General features: G+C 53.0%; 1 long non-coding RNA gene across 1 annotated transcript; it reads left to right on the forward strand.

Moving 5' to 3' along the window:
* The first annotated feature begins 6,968 nt into the window (after nt 1–6,968).
* On the forward strand, nt 6,969–12,650 carry LOC126379051 (uncharacterized). Its single transcript, XR_007568230.1, has 2 exons — nt 6,969–7,113; nt 8,933–12,650. It is a non-coding gene; the product is annotated as an uncharacterized LOC126379051 (long non-coding RNA).
* The last annotated feature ends 1,518 nt before the right edge of the window (nt 12,651–14,168 follow it).

Here is a 14,168-nt window from a genome sequence, read left to right on the forward strand (position 1 = left end):
AACCAGGAAATCTCTGTTTGTGACTCTAGTTGTGATAGGTATCTTTGAATAAGCCTATATTCGTCCTCGTCCGCCGGTGTAAAACGCACCCCATTGCCGAATGGGCGCGCGTTCGGGGGCCTCCCCAGCTCCTGGGCAATGGCCCTGAAATGTTTGGCCCAGTCCGGTAGGTACTCCACCACTAGTGGCGGGTACCTGGGCGGCTTCGGTCCCGTTTGAGAGGTGGCTTGAGGGTTTTGTACAGTGGCTGGTTTCACGGCGGTGGCGCTCGCTGGGAGGGTGGGGTGCTGCCGCACCGCGGCGGCAAAAGTGGGGGCCCTTCCCTTGGTTGGTGGCGGAGGTTGGGGTGCGGCCGTGGGAGGCCTAACTGTTTGGGCCGCAGTGATCGGTTGAGCAGCCGTACGGGCGGACGTGCTGGGCGGCGGTGACGTCTGTGGGGTGCGGAAGTGGTCCGATGACGGGACTTGAGTGATTGTTTTGGGGGTAGGCATCAAAAGTTGCTTACCCTTAATCCTTGGGTCCCTCGGTGGTTGTGACGTCGTTGGTGTCTGAGTGGGTACTGGAGGCGGCGGGCGCGGCTTCGCAACCGGGGTAGGCAGCGGGCGCGGGGGCAGCGGTTGGTGCTCCTGGGATGCGGACGGGGACTTTTCAGCGCGCGGCGGCGGGCGCGGCGTGCTGCCTGCGCTCAGCGAGCGTAGGTGCGCTTCATCGGGCGGCGTCGTGATCGGGCGTGATGTGCGGCAGATACGGAGGAGCTCCGCGCAGTGCCTCTTGTGGGCGCTGGTGTCGTCATTATCAGCATCTTCCCGGTGAGTGACTCGGCGTTCCAGTGTACCATGCGCAGCTTGTTTGGTGCCCTGGAGTTAGCCATTTGAGGGCTTGGATGGCAGCAGTCCCTTGATGTCGATTTGACCCCTCAGCACGCAGGCGGTCAAATTTTGGAGCAGCTGGGCCAGTGCCTCTCTTTCCGAGGTGCTCCCCGCGGACCCTCCGTTGGTTGCGGATGGGAACGCCTTCTCCGCCTTGGACTTCCCTTTTGATTTTTTCCCCTTTGTTTTATCCGCTGGGGGGGGGGGGGGCATACGCGCTTGATTGCGCGCCGTGGGCGCATTTGCGGGCGCCATCAGCGATGCAGGGGCCGATTCCTGCACCGTGGTTCTCTGTTCCGTCCGCTGTGGTGGTCCGGTTCTGCGGAGGGCAAGTCCCGCCTTTTTGTTTCTGGCCTCCTTCTTGAACGCCGGGCACGCGACACTGTTTGCGGGGTGCAGGCCCCTGCAGTTGGCGCACGTGGCCGGCTCCTCCTTTGCTCTCGGGCACTCTCTGGCCAAGTGGTCACCCCCACACCTGACACACGCCATTGGGCGGTGGCAGTTGTGGGAGCTGTGCCTGAACCCCTGGCATCGGTGGCATTGTGCGGGCCCCTTTTTCCCTCTCCAGGGCTCGATTGCTACTCCAGGCATCATCAGGAGCTCGGTGATCTTATATATATCTGCGGCGGCCTGCTGCGATCGCTCGATTCCTTTTCTTTTGAGGCTGTCCACTATCTCCTCCGGCTTGGTGTCCGCTGGTAGACCTCGGATCGCCACCTTCAGTGGCGTTTGGTTCAATGGGGCGATGGCATAGTAGGGCGCCGTCTCCTGCCCGAGCCTATCCAGGTATGCCTGGATGACTCTGAACTCGTTTATGCCATTCCCGAACGGGCGTCCGTGCGGGGGTCGGCCGAGTTGGGTCGCTAGCGCCTGAAAGTGGCGCGTCCAGTCGGGTAGCTTATCTACCACGATAGTGGGGGCCTTCGGCTTCTTGGGTGCTGCCTGTGTCTGCTGAGCTGGGGCTGACGTGGTTGGGGCGGGCGGCAGGGGGTCTGCCTGCTGCTGCCGCGTAGCTGGCGCTTGTAGGGGTCGTCGGTGTGGGTGCTGGTGCAGCGGTTGCGTCTGTCGTCGGGTTCAGGCGGCGCGGATCGCCTTTGCGCACCTCCGTCGGCTTCTTGGGCGCGGGTGTTGCGCTTTGCTCGGGGCTGTCTCGTTTTCTCTTTGTTGCGTTTGCCGCGTTTGCGGGTGGGGTGGCTGTTTGCAGTTCGAGGAATACAGGGGAGAGGGCGTTAACCCACTCCTCCGTCACCTCATCCTCCGGGAGCACCTCTCTCCAAGCCCGGATTCTATAATACGGAAGTACGATGCCGTCCAGCGCTGCAGGCCCTGCGAGATCGCCCCTCTTTCAAGGAGGGTGGCGAACGTTACGAGATCAGCCTCGTAACTTTCTCGCAGTGTCTGCAGCGCCCGCCGCTTCTCTTCTTCCGACGGGGTGGGGGGGGTTTTTATTTCCTCCTCCGTCTCCATCTCTTGGCATTGGTGCCCGTCACGACTCCTTGGGCGCGGTAGTTTTCACGGTGCGCAACCTCGCTTGGTTGCGCTTCGCGAGTTCCCGCCGCGCCGGCACTCCTGTGCGATGTTGTCCTCGCCGGGTTTGCGGTCCCGGTTTGGGGTCTTACTCCAATAAGACCCCGTAAGTCGCAAGGCGCGTTGTGGGTCCGAGTGACGGTAGACGTGTTTTTTGGTTTAGTCAGCTACCCTACCACTTGGTTACACTTTTCCTAGTGTGGGTAGACTGACTAAGCCCCCTAACCGAGTACCCTACCTGGTTTACACTTGAAACTTGGTTACACCCTCTTACGGTTTTCGGTTCGGTTTCGGTTACCTTCATTGGTTACACTTATGGTCTACACTTAGTGGCACCTCGTGCGGTCCCAACAAAAGGATCGAGATCCTGCTCCCAGGGCCTTCAGGACGTCCTGGAACACCCCCATGGCGACCAACAGCACTGCCCTCTTGGCAGTGGCTGGGGCGCCGGTGCTGGCCGGCTTCCCCTTCCCCTGGCTTGGGGCGGGGGGCCGGACGGCGGGGGCTTTGGGAGGAGCAGACGTTGATACCGCCGGCTCCTTTGGCTGCTGTCGCGGCGGGAATTGGGGCAAGGAAGGACCTTTCCCTCGTCTCCCGCGCCCTCCTCTACGCCTCTTCGCAGGGCCGCTCTTTGGGCCATTGGCCGCCGCCATGAGCGACCCTTGGGCGTTCTTCTCGCCTGTGGGCGCGACCGAGACCTTCTTGGTCGTCGGCCCCGAGGAGGTGCGGGCTGTGGTTCCAGCCTTCTTATTCCGCGCCTCGCAGTTGGCGCATGTCGCCGGCTGTTCTCGCGGTCGTGGGCACTCTTTGGCCGGATGCTCCTCCCCGCACCACACACACGCAAGCTTGCGGTGGCATTTGTGCGAGGAGTGGCGGAATAGTTGGCACCGGTGACACTGCGCCGGTCCTTTCTTGCCCCGCCAGACCTCAATCTTCACCCCGCGCATATATAGGAGCTCCGTCACTCCATATATCGACGGGATGGTAGCAGCGTTGCGCTCTATTAGGGCTTAGTAAATACACCCCGGTCGTCCGAAACGCGCCTGGATGGCGCGCACGAACTCGGGGGTGTACCCCAGTTGGCGCAATTCAGCCTCAATGAGGGCCGGGTCGGTGTCGACCGGCAGTCCTCTGATCGCCACTTTGACGCTGCGCTCCGCCGGGAGGGAGTAGGAGAACCACGACAGTGTGGTCTCCTTCTCCAGGGCCATCAGGTAGCTCTGAATGACCCTATACTCGTCTCCCGAGCGTGGGATGAAACGTACCCCCCGCCCGTATGGTCGGGCATTAGGGGGGTGTCCGAGCTTCTCCCGGAGGACACGAAAATGTCGGGCCCAGTCCGGGAGTACCTCCACCACCAATGGGGGGTAACGCTCGCGCTTCGGCGGAGCGGGCTGCTGTGCGGGCTTGGCCTGGCGCGGGGAATGATCGTCCCGCGGTGGTGTCGTCTCTAGTGGGCTCAGCAGTGGAGCTGGGGGTTGAGCTGTGCTCACCCACTGAGCTGTGTCGATCGGATTTCGGGCCGCCGCGGCGTAGGAGGCCGCTGGCAGCGTGCGCGGGGGCGGCGCAGGGGCCCCCGAAATAAAATGGGGGGGGAGACCTGGCGTCGCGTACCACCGGCAGACGGAGTCGATACTCGTCGCTACCCGAAGATGGAGACTGGGTAGCGACCATCTTTGCCGGTGGGGAAGAGTTAGAAGGGGAGCGACTCACCCTTTGCATTCTTGGGGTGCGCTGCGGCTGCGGGTGCTGCTGCGGCTGCGTCGCCGGCGCCTGCGGCTGTGGCTGCGGCTGCGGCTGGCGATGTGGCGGTGGTTGTTGCTGTGGCCTTTAACAACGTTAGAAAGTAGCAGCTACATTGTATGAGAATGTCAAATTTTCCTTCAAATCTGTCTGTCTTGCAATCTTTGAGGGCTAATTACTTAGTTTTATGCCCTTATTAAGGGTACTTTTTTTGGATGTTTCTAAAAGCCTATTAAATGGAGCAGTTTTTAGAAATACTTTCAGGGTCCATGACAATCTCATGTGTTTATTATTCTTCGGCGAAGTTTTAACAACTGTAACAATTTTGGTCGAATTCTCACTGACTTCCGATAACTTTTTTTTTATACTTGATTTGACTTTGATTTATCTTTGATTGAGCGGTACACAGCCTTAGGCATAGTTGTGAAGTAAAATAAAATAATTATTAAGAAAGGGATAGCGACAAAATGATTATTTCTGAAGTAAGGTAGAAAATCTAGAAAAAGGTACAAAATGGGTCATATCTCCTAAACCGTAAATAATTGCTGAACATACATTGGGGTGTTTCTGGTAGCTAATGAGCCCCTCTATCTAATTTTTCATTTTGAACCTGAACTTCTGGGCCACCCTGTATAGACCCAAGAGTTTTGCCGGTCCGCCCCCCGTTCGACCGCGACAGGCGGTCCCCCTCCTGCCCACCCCCTTTCCGGGCCACCCACACCCGACAACCAGTGCCGAAGTGTGGGCGTCTCCAGTAGTGGGGTATGGTTTTCGGAGGGGGGGCGCCGGTCGAGGCGCGGGAGCCGCCTACCCCGATTCGCCCGAGGCAGGTGCCACGCTCCCGTCGGCTCGCTCCCGAAGCTAACCACACCCGGCAAACCAGTGCCGAAGTGTGGGATTCGGGGGTTCGCCGGCGAGGGGGCGGTCACCGGTCGCGGGGCGGGCGTAGGCTCGGCCTAGCAGCGGTTGGTTGACAAAACAATGACTGCCCACGAGGGTAGGCAGTCACCGGGCGGCAGTGAGAGGAGCAGTCGCCTCACCGCACAAGCATCCGAGGGCAGTTCGAAAATATAAAATACAAACATACCCTCAGGTGCAGACAATCCAAAACAAATCACTATGTGCGCGGGTGAGGGTAGACGTCGGAGCACAACATATCCACTCACGACGACTGCAGCGATCCCGGTGTTTGGCCGGTTGCCCCCCGTTCAACCACTGTCAGTGATCACCCCCCCGCCGCCCCCCTTTCCGGGACACCCACACCCGGCAGCAAGTGTCGAAGGGTGGGCGACTTCCAGTCCCGGGGAACGGCGAATAGGGCGGCGACCTCCAGCAGCGGCGCGGAAGCCGCGAACCGGCCGGACAATCCCACTTTGGTAGAACGGATTCGCCTCGTTTCGCCCGAGGCAGGTGGCGCGCCTCCGCCGGCTCACCCCCGGACTCACCACACCCGGCAGACCAGTGCCGAAGTGTGGGTTTTCCAAGGGTTTGTCGGTGGTCAGGAGGCGGACACCCGTCGCGGGGCGAGGACAAAATCCGGTCCTAGCGGCAGACGAAAGTTTGATGCACGGCCTACGGGGGTAGGCAGGCGGAAAAATCAGAGAGGGGCAGTCGCCTCATCGCACAAGCACCCGAGGGCAGTCAGAAAAGATGGAATATCAGCTTACCCTCGAGTGCAGATAATCCTCTCGTGCTCTCGTGATGGAGGCCTGCTGGCGGTAGTAGGCGGCGCGGCGCGCGCGGGGGTGTGGGGGTCGGTCCCTCCATGGGTCGGGCGAAATTGCCTTGACGCGACAGCTCTGGCGGGTTGACAGACTGCCTGTCGCCGTGGGTCCTTGCCCGGGGCTTGCCGCTGGTGGCAGACCGGGTTCGGACACACGGAGGGGGGGGGGGGGGGCGGGGGGGGGGGGCGAGTCAGAGCTAAGTGAGGAAAGGCAATCCCCGCTAGAGAGTAGGTTGAGAAATTCAACCACCCACTAGGTCGAACTCGCATATAGAGGAGCTCCGTCACTCCATATATGCTCGGGATGGTCGCAACATTGCGCTCGAGCTCGGCGTAGTATACACACGTCGAGCCGAATCCGGGAGTGCCTCCACCAGCAGTGGTGGGTATTGCTCGCGCTTCGGCGGAGCGGGTTGCTGTGCGGGCTTGGCCTAGCGCGGGGAATGTTCGTCTCGCCAAAACTGGGATGGGATGCCCCCTCGGAATGGGGGGAGACCGCAGACCTGGCGTCGCGCGCCGTTCAACCGCGCCGGGCGGTCGTTGTGCGGTGGTGCCGCCGGCGAGTCAGCCCACCAGGTGAGACCCTGTTGAGGGAGGCCCAGTGAGCGACTCCAGCCAGGCGGCGCGAGTCTTGTTTGAGGTGTTTGCCGGCGAGCACGGGTCCGAGAGTTCGGACCGACTCAAGCCGGCGAGTGCCTATTAGAGACTTTGTTGTTTTGGGGAAAGAAGAGACAAATACAGACATAAAAGCGACAATAAATACACGTACATAAATACAATAAAACAACCCCCCTTCCGCTTCTGATTGTGCGCCAGCCCCGGCGGCGGGGCCAGAACCCCTTACCCACCGAGGTGTCTTCTCGGGGATGCGCGAGCTCACGAAGGTACGCGTCTTCTTTTTGTCGTCGTCGAGCAGTCGTCTCGTCGCGAGCGAAGCCATCGGGGCTTGGCCCCGATACGCTGACACAATAGGTACCCCAGGGTCTACCTTCTAAGGTAGAAAAACAATTCTGCACATCCGGTTGGGCTGGGTAGGTGTGCGCTCGGTTCGGCGACTGCAGTGATCCGGTGTCAATGTACGAGAGTTTACTGAATAGTTTACTCGCGTGGAAGTTGTCTCGTCGCGGGCGAAGCCACACCTTCGGGTCATGGCCCCCTTTTTTTTATCACGGGGGGACACCTTCGGGGCAATGCCCCGCTAGTGTGGCGGCTCTCGCCGCCCGCAAATACGGGCGGGGCACGGCGGGCGAGGTTCGCCTCTCCGTAAGCCCTGTCGAGTCCGGTGGTGCCGCCGGCGAGTCAGCCCACTGGGTGAGACCCTGTTGAGGGAGGCCCGGTGAGCGACTCCAGCCAGGCGGCACAAGTCTCGGTCGAGGTGTGGGCCGGCGAGCACAGGTCCGATGGTTCGGACCGGCTCAAGCCGGCGGAAGTCCTATTAGAGATTTTTGTTGTTTTTATGGGGGAAGAAAAAGACATATAGATATAAATAGATAGAGTTGATATAAATATACATACTGTGCTGGACGTACAGACTAGATGGCCAGCCTGAAGCTGACCATGGCCCATGAACGCCCTACACCGAGGGGGTGCTGATCGCCGCAACAGGGAAATAAAAATGCTTCTTACAAATCTTCAAATTCTGAGGAGCGAGGCACCGCAGGAGAGCCCGGAGACGTCGAGTATGCGCGCGCGATAGGAACCAACTAACACGATTACTTGGAAATGACATCCTTATATACGAATGACGTAACTACTCTACTCCTAGTTGTGCCTCACTTCTCTGTTCTTTATTTTCATTATAAGATCGACATATTTCCTCTTACAATTATTTTTCTAATAAGAAAATGCAAACAAAAACTATCCTAAATCGATGATCCTTATCTTTCCTAATTAATATACATTATAAATAGCATTTCTCTTTTAAATTGTTTTACTAATCCAGAATTTTCATGACTATTTGGGGTGAAGCCCCTTAAAAATGGATCATTTTTCCAATGTATTTCTTTAGGTAAATGAAAAACACGAACAAGACAAGTTTTATTTAAAGGTGCATACTTAAAACTACATATGACAATATTATTTCAAGTAATCAAGTATAAAAAACCTTACATCTCTAAGTAAAAATGATACCAAAATAGCACAAAAACAAAACTTAATCTAAATCATTTTCCTCCAATCACAAGTTCTGCAGTCTGTCCTGCTCTTTAGGTCCTTTTCTATCACGATTCTTTGTCTCTATTACGCATTGCGTCTCACTCTAACATACACATTAAATGAAGATAACAAGGTTTCTAACAAAATTTCACTTTTGATCGTCTATTAATATAAATTACACTATAATGTCATTCACTAAGAAGAAAAAAGTCAATCATCGCGAACACATACATAGACTACAAAGACAAGTTGAAGAAAAGAAAGACGAAGAAGAGGGGACAGAACCCATAAAAACAACAAGGAGAAGTCAATCCAGTAAGTCAATCCGGTGCGCCGCCGGCGAGGTCGAAGCCATCAGATAGTGACGGCTGTCCTCGACCCGGCGGTCTTGGTCTTGGTCTTTGCCTCGCGCAAGAAGACCGGGCAGGCCACATGGTTGGCCGGATGTGGCCCCCCACAGTTGGCGCAAGTCGCCGGCTGTTCCCGTGGACGAGGGCACTCTTTGGCCGGATGCTCCTCCCCGCATCGTACACACGCAAGCTTGCGGTAGCACTTGTGCGTGAGCTGTGCTCACCCACCAAGCTGGCTGCCGAGCTGTGTCTTGCTTTTTGGTCGCCGCGGCGTAAGATGCCGCCGGCGATGTGCGCGGGAGCGGCGTTGGGGCCTCCGTGCTCGAACCCCCTCGGAATGGGGGGAGGGATCTGGCGTCGCGCGCCGCCGGCAGACGTAAAGTCGTCGCTGCCCGAAGATGGAGAGGGGGCAGCGATCATCTTTGCCGGCGGGGGAGAAGAAAGAGGGGAGCGACCCACCCTCTGTTGCTTTGGGGCGCGCGGTGGCTGCGGTTGCTGCTGCGGCTGCGTCGCCGGCGCCTGCGGCTGTGGCTGGCGGTGCGGCGGCGGTTGCTACTGCGGGCGAGGTTCGCCCCTCCGTAAGCCCTGTCGAGTCCGGTGGTGCCGCCGGCGAGTCAGCCCACCGGGTGAGACCCTGTTGAGGGAGGCCCGGTGAGCGACTTCCAGCCAGGCGGCACATGTCTTGTCTAGTCCGAGGTGAGAGCCGGCGAGCTCGGGTCCGAGTGTTCGGACCGGCTCAAGCCGGCGGGTGTCCTATTAGAGATTTTGTTGTTTTTATGGGGAGAGAAAGACATATAGATATAAGTAGATACAGTTAATATAAATATACATACATAAACTATAATACAAGTTGAGGAAGAGAAAAACGAAGAGAAAGGGGACAGCACCCATAAAAACAACAAAAGAGGTCGATCCGGTGAGTCAATCCGGTGGGCCGCCGGCGAGGTCGAAGCCATCAGACAGTGATGGCTGTCCTCGAGCCGGCGGTCTTGGTCAGTCCAATGCTGGGGCCGTCCGGAACACTCTGGGGCAGTTCATCCAGTTTTTATTTACGGTGCGGCGAGCGGCCGGAGCCGGGGCGTGGGAAGGGGGGGGGGGGGGGCATGACACCTACCACCCCCTATTTAAACGCCTCACCGGCGCGCCGGGTGCCCTCAGCCCGAAGGCTAGGATCTACTTCCCCTGGGTGGGCCGGTCGCCCCCCGTTCAACCGTGTCGGGCGGTCGCTCTCTTGCCCACCCCCTTTCCGGGCCACCCACACTCGACAACCAGTGCCGAAGTGTGGGCGTTCCCAGTAGTGGGGTAGGGTTTCCGTAAGGGGATCACCGGTCAAGGCGCGGGAGCCGCGAAACCGGACGACGGCTCCTCAAAAATGCCCTGCCTACCCCGTTTCGCTCGCGGCAGGTGGCGCACTCCCGCCGGCTCGCTCCCGAAACTAAGCACACCCGGAAAACCAGTGCCGAAGTGAGGGGTTCGAGAGTTTGCCGACTAGGGGAGCGGACACGAGTCGCGAGGTGGGCGATGTTGAAGTGAGGCGACTGTCCACTGAGGGTAGACAGTCGCGGCGGCTATGCAGAGTGCAACACCACTCACCGCACTAGCACCGAGGGCAGGACAACAAAAATTAATATTAACTTACCCTCGGTGTGACTGCTCAGTTTCAATTTTTGGTGCGCGTGTTGGTTGAAATCGGACGATGTCGTGGGTGCCGCACAGCGATCCGAATAGTTCACTATTCCCCTACCTTCTTTATATAGTATAATGGACCGTTCGCATGGGCGCTCATTTACAGGCCGCGGTCGATGGTGACCCCGAGGTATATCACTATTGGGGATTACTCCCCCATGAGGGTTGGAGGTGGCGGTAGGCGGCTGCTCCCTGTTAGTAGCGCTTGAGTTCTCCCCACGTTGACCTTCAAGCGCCACTTCTTTACCCAGTCCAGTAGGGCGTCCATGGTGTGTTGTCTTGTTTACCGATCGCGGGTTATGTAATAATTTATGTTGTGTACCACGGCACCCCTGTTCACCGCACTGTGATGATTTACACGATGATTTTCTCGTACCATCGGAACTTCAAAATTGATAGTAGTTTGTCCATAATCACTCGAAGTAATTCAGGGTTGAGCATATATTGTTCCTTTCCCAGCGCTTGAAGTGTAGTCACGCTGTTCCTTATTTTCCCAGCAAAAGCGCATATATCTCGGAGCTTCGCTACAGCGTGGTAGGCTTCTCAATCTTACAATTTCTGCGAATGCGATTGCGTCGGGCCGATGTGGTCTTCACGACATCATTAGGATTGGGGTTTGCTATCAATAGCGAATTTACTGCTGCTCTCTCTCTTAGGTTCCTTCGGAGTCTTGCTATATTTTCGACTTCGCTGTAATGACTTCTTAAAAGTAATTAAAACACATAATAACGGGTTCTTACCGCGTTTAAAATAGGGATATGAGACTCCCGATATTTCGACACTGTTGCAAGTGCCATGATCACGGGATGACTGATGAGATTGGAGTGGAGTAGGTAGATCCATAATTTTCTACGGGCAGACATATCTGTCTACCCTCTTTCTTTGCCGCTTGTTTATGTTATTGATATCGGAATGTTCGGAACCATCTGAACTCGCACCAAACTCACTACGACAAACCGCACTCACTGTGTCCTCACGTTTTGTCACCACATTAGGCCGTTTCAAGCTTTTTACAACACCTACTACTGGATTCCACATGCTCGATAATTTGAACCCGTCTTCCCTATTGATTTTTTTAATGTTTTTTTTTTAAATGTTTTCTTAAAAGTATTTATAATATTGAATTTCTCAACGAATTTCGTTTTTATTTTCAAATTAGTTTTTAGTACTAGTCAACTACCCTATTCGACTCGTGCGTAGCTACACGTAAGAACACGGCAGCCGTTATTATTTATACGTTATTGATTCGCGTGCACTTGTCATTTGCAAAATGAGACAGATATATTTTCTCACGTTGGGAACGAACAATTCCAAAATACGTCTCTGACCAAATTGCACTAGGGAACCGGTGTGCGCATTGCCATAGTGTTAGGAAGCTTTGGAATTGTTTCCGTGTGTTCTCAATCTGTTACGAAACCGCGTCTGAAGTGCGATAGGGCCAACACTCTTATTAAGGAGCCCTCTTTCACGACTCCGCTACCATCCTATAAAATATTCGAATAAGTCCTGCCCTTGCGATATAGTTTATATTGATAAATTTGCAGACTGCTCGGTGTCAGCAAGCTTCCCACCATCAGATTGCTCGCTAGTTGACAGCCAGCAGTCGTTTTAGTTTAGGGCGGTATTGTAGCAGGGTCGTGCAAGTGGGCTTACGACCTTAATACCTCTAGTAAGGTCTATTCTTGTAAACTAATTGGCTTATTTGTATTATTTCAAATGAAAATGACTAAAAAAAGCACGACAATGAATGTAAACTTTCATGTAAAGTCCATTTACATTGGATCAGTGATTGGTGTCAATACAGTGCCAACCCGATGCTGTCATCGTATAAAGTAGTCGTAAATTATCAGCGCTGTCGTGTCGATCACCGACCAGGGGGGTTAAAAAGACCACAATTTTCTATTATTGAGTGTTGCTTTTTGACATTTCTCACTTTTATAGGCGCAAATGTCAAAATGCAATATTGCTTTTTAGACGAGTTGCTTCGATGTGTCCTTTTTTACCCCCGTTGTCTAATCGATGTAAGCCAGTTCTCAACGCCAGCACCATCTACTGGTGCTATGGCGTCGATCACTCACTCACTCACTGTAAATGGATCTTAAAAGAAATGTAGCAAAATGTATTGTAATGAAATCTCTTGTATTATATCATGGATTAACTAGGAATACAATGTAAAACAGATGATCCTTCGCCATAATGGAAAATTTGCCGCTAAAACGCGCGCAAATGGAGCGTCAGAGGCGAGCATTTGTACTGTCTAAGTGTTCATAATAATACGACACACTGTCACTAGATGGCACTTTTCCATATGTAAGCTTATACGGTTAGCGACATCTAGTTACTCCATGGCGAATTAATGATATACTACGGTCCCTGGCCATAATACAAAAAAGGCATTGGTACTAAACTAAAATGTATGGAAGGGACCAAATGCTATAATGTGTTTTATGCTGTACATGGATCGCCTGCAGGGTTTTTTTTTCTTTTTTTTATATACTTTTTGTAGCTTTTTTTAAGAATGCCTGTACGTGTAGAAAGAGTGTTAGGGGTGATTTTTATATTATTATCATTAGAAATAATAAAATCTATTGAAATTGACACTTGTGTTTTATTTATATTGGGTGTTTGATGAAGTTGTACATGGTGCTTATGAGTGCAGGACAGAAAAGAGAGTGCGAAAGGTTTCCTACGCACCACGCACAAAAGGTGTAAACAAAGTGTAGCGTCAGAATGGTAAGTGTACAGTCATGAGCAATATCATGTACCCACTTTAGAACTCTGACCCACTATCATATTTGACAGTTACTGACACTTACAGTGTCACTACAAAACAAAGACTAGAAGATAAACTTATGTTTAAAATATAATCCGTAAGTATACGAAAGAAGCCCCGAAGGCCGCGGCGCTACTGTCGCAGATTCTGCATAGAATTATTATGACTTGTCAAGTTAGTTTCATTAAAATCCGCCGACTTCTTTCGTGGCGCGAAATACAATTTTAAACTTAGTTTATTTTTAGTTTGTGTTTTGTAGTAACACTGTTAAGGTTTAATTTGTCAAAAAAATGAATGGGACATAGTTTCAAAGTGTAGTGTAGCAGATATGAATATGTTATTTGCGAAGGGAATGTACCTGCAACGTACCTGAATGTACACATAAACATACATAAACTCACGCCCATGTTCCCCGAAGGGGTGGGCAGAGCCACAAATAATCAGAATACTATTTGCAGCCACTTTTGATACATGGTCCTAAGATGGATGGATGGATGATACCTGAATGCCCTTATTCGTATAATATTACATTCTCATATCATTTTATGAGTCATGTCATTTATGTGCATAGATAGCTGGATAGTTTGTATATATATTACGAAATATCTAGGCAAACTTTCGTAGTACTTAACAAATAAAAATATTTTTTCATGTAAATGTCCAATTTCGGTTATAGAGAGAATCTGCTATTTTGATTATCTAATATTATGCGAATAAAGGCCTGATACCTCAAGTGAAATTCGATGTACCTCCATTAAACGGGAGAAATTAAGTGAGCCGCGGTCTTGGTCAGAATGGCGGATACATGTTGAAAATAAACATAATAGGTAAGATACAGTAATGTTATATTCACCAAAGCACCACCGCAGTGGAGCAGCGTGATGGAGTATGCTACCTACCCCCTCCGGTTGATTGAAGGGAGGCCGGTGCCCAGCAGCGGCACGTGTATAGGCTGTTCATGTTTTAGTAAGTACCTACAATGTACCTCACAAAAATGTAATGTAAATCAAAACGTCTAGTAATTAACGAGGAAATCATCAAAACAATTTATTGTAAGAGCGCTTTTTCACTAAAGATTTTTCTTGCCGAACTTCTGAGGCCATAAACGCTTTAAAAAAAATAACTGTTGAACATAAAGTCACTGTGGCCTAGTGCCAAAGGATAGAGTGCACGCCACGAAACAAGTCCTGCGGCTTTTAGGGGAACAATGAAGGAATTTCTAGGTCACGTTCCCCAAAAAAAGTATAAGTAGATGGCGCTATAACCGTTGCCTTCGATTAACCTAATTTTATAGATAACAGACAAGCATACATACATAAACAGCCTATGTACGTCCCACTGCA

The sequence above is a fragment of the Pectinophora gossypiella genome, chromosome 27 (assembly GCF_024362695.1).
Source record: "Pectinophora gossypiella chromosome 27, ilPecGoss1.1, whole genome shotgun sequence".
Lineage (NCBI taxonomy): Eukaryota > Metazoa > Arthropoda > Insecta > Lepidoptera > Gelechiidae > Pectinophora > Pectinophora gossypiella.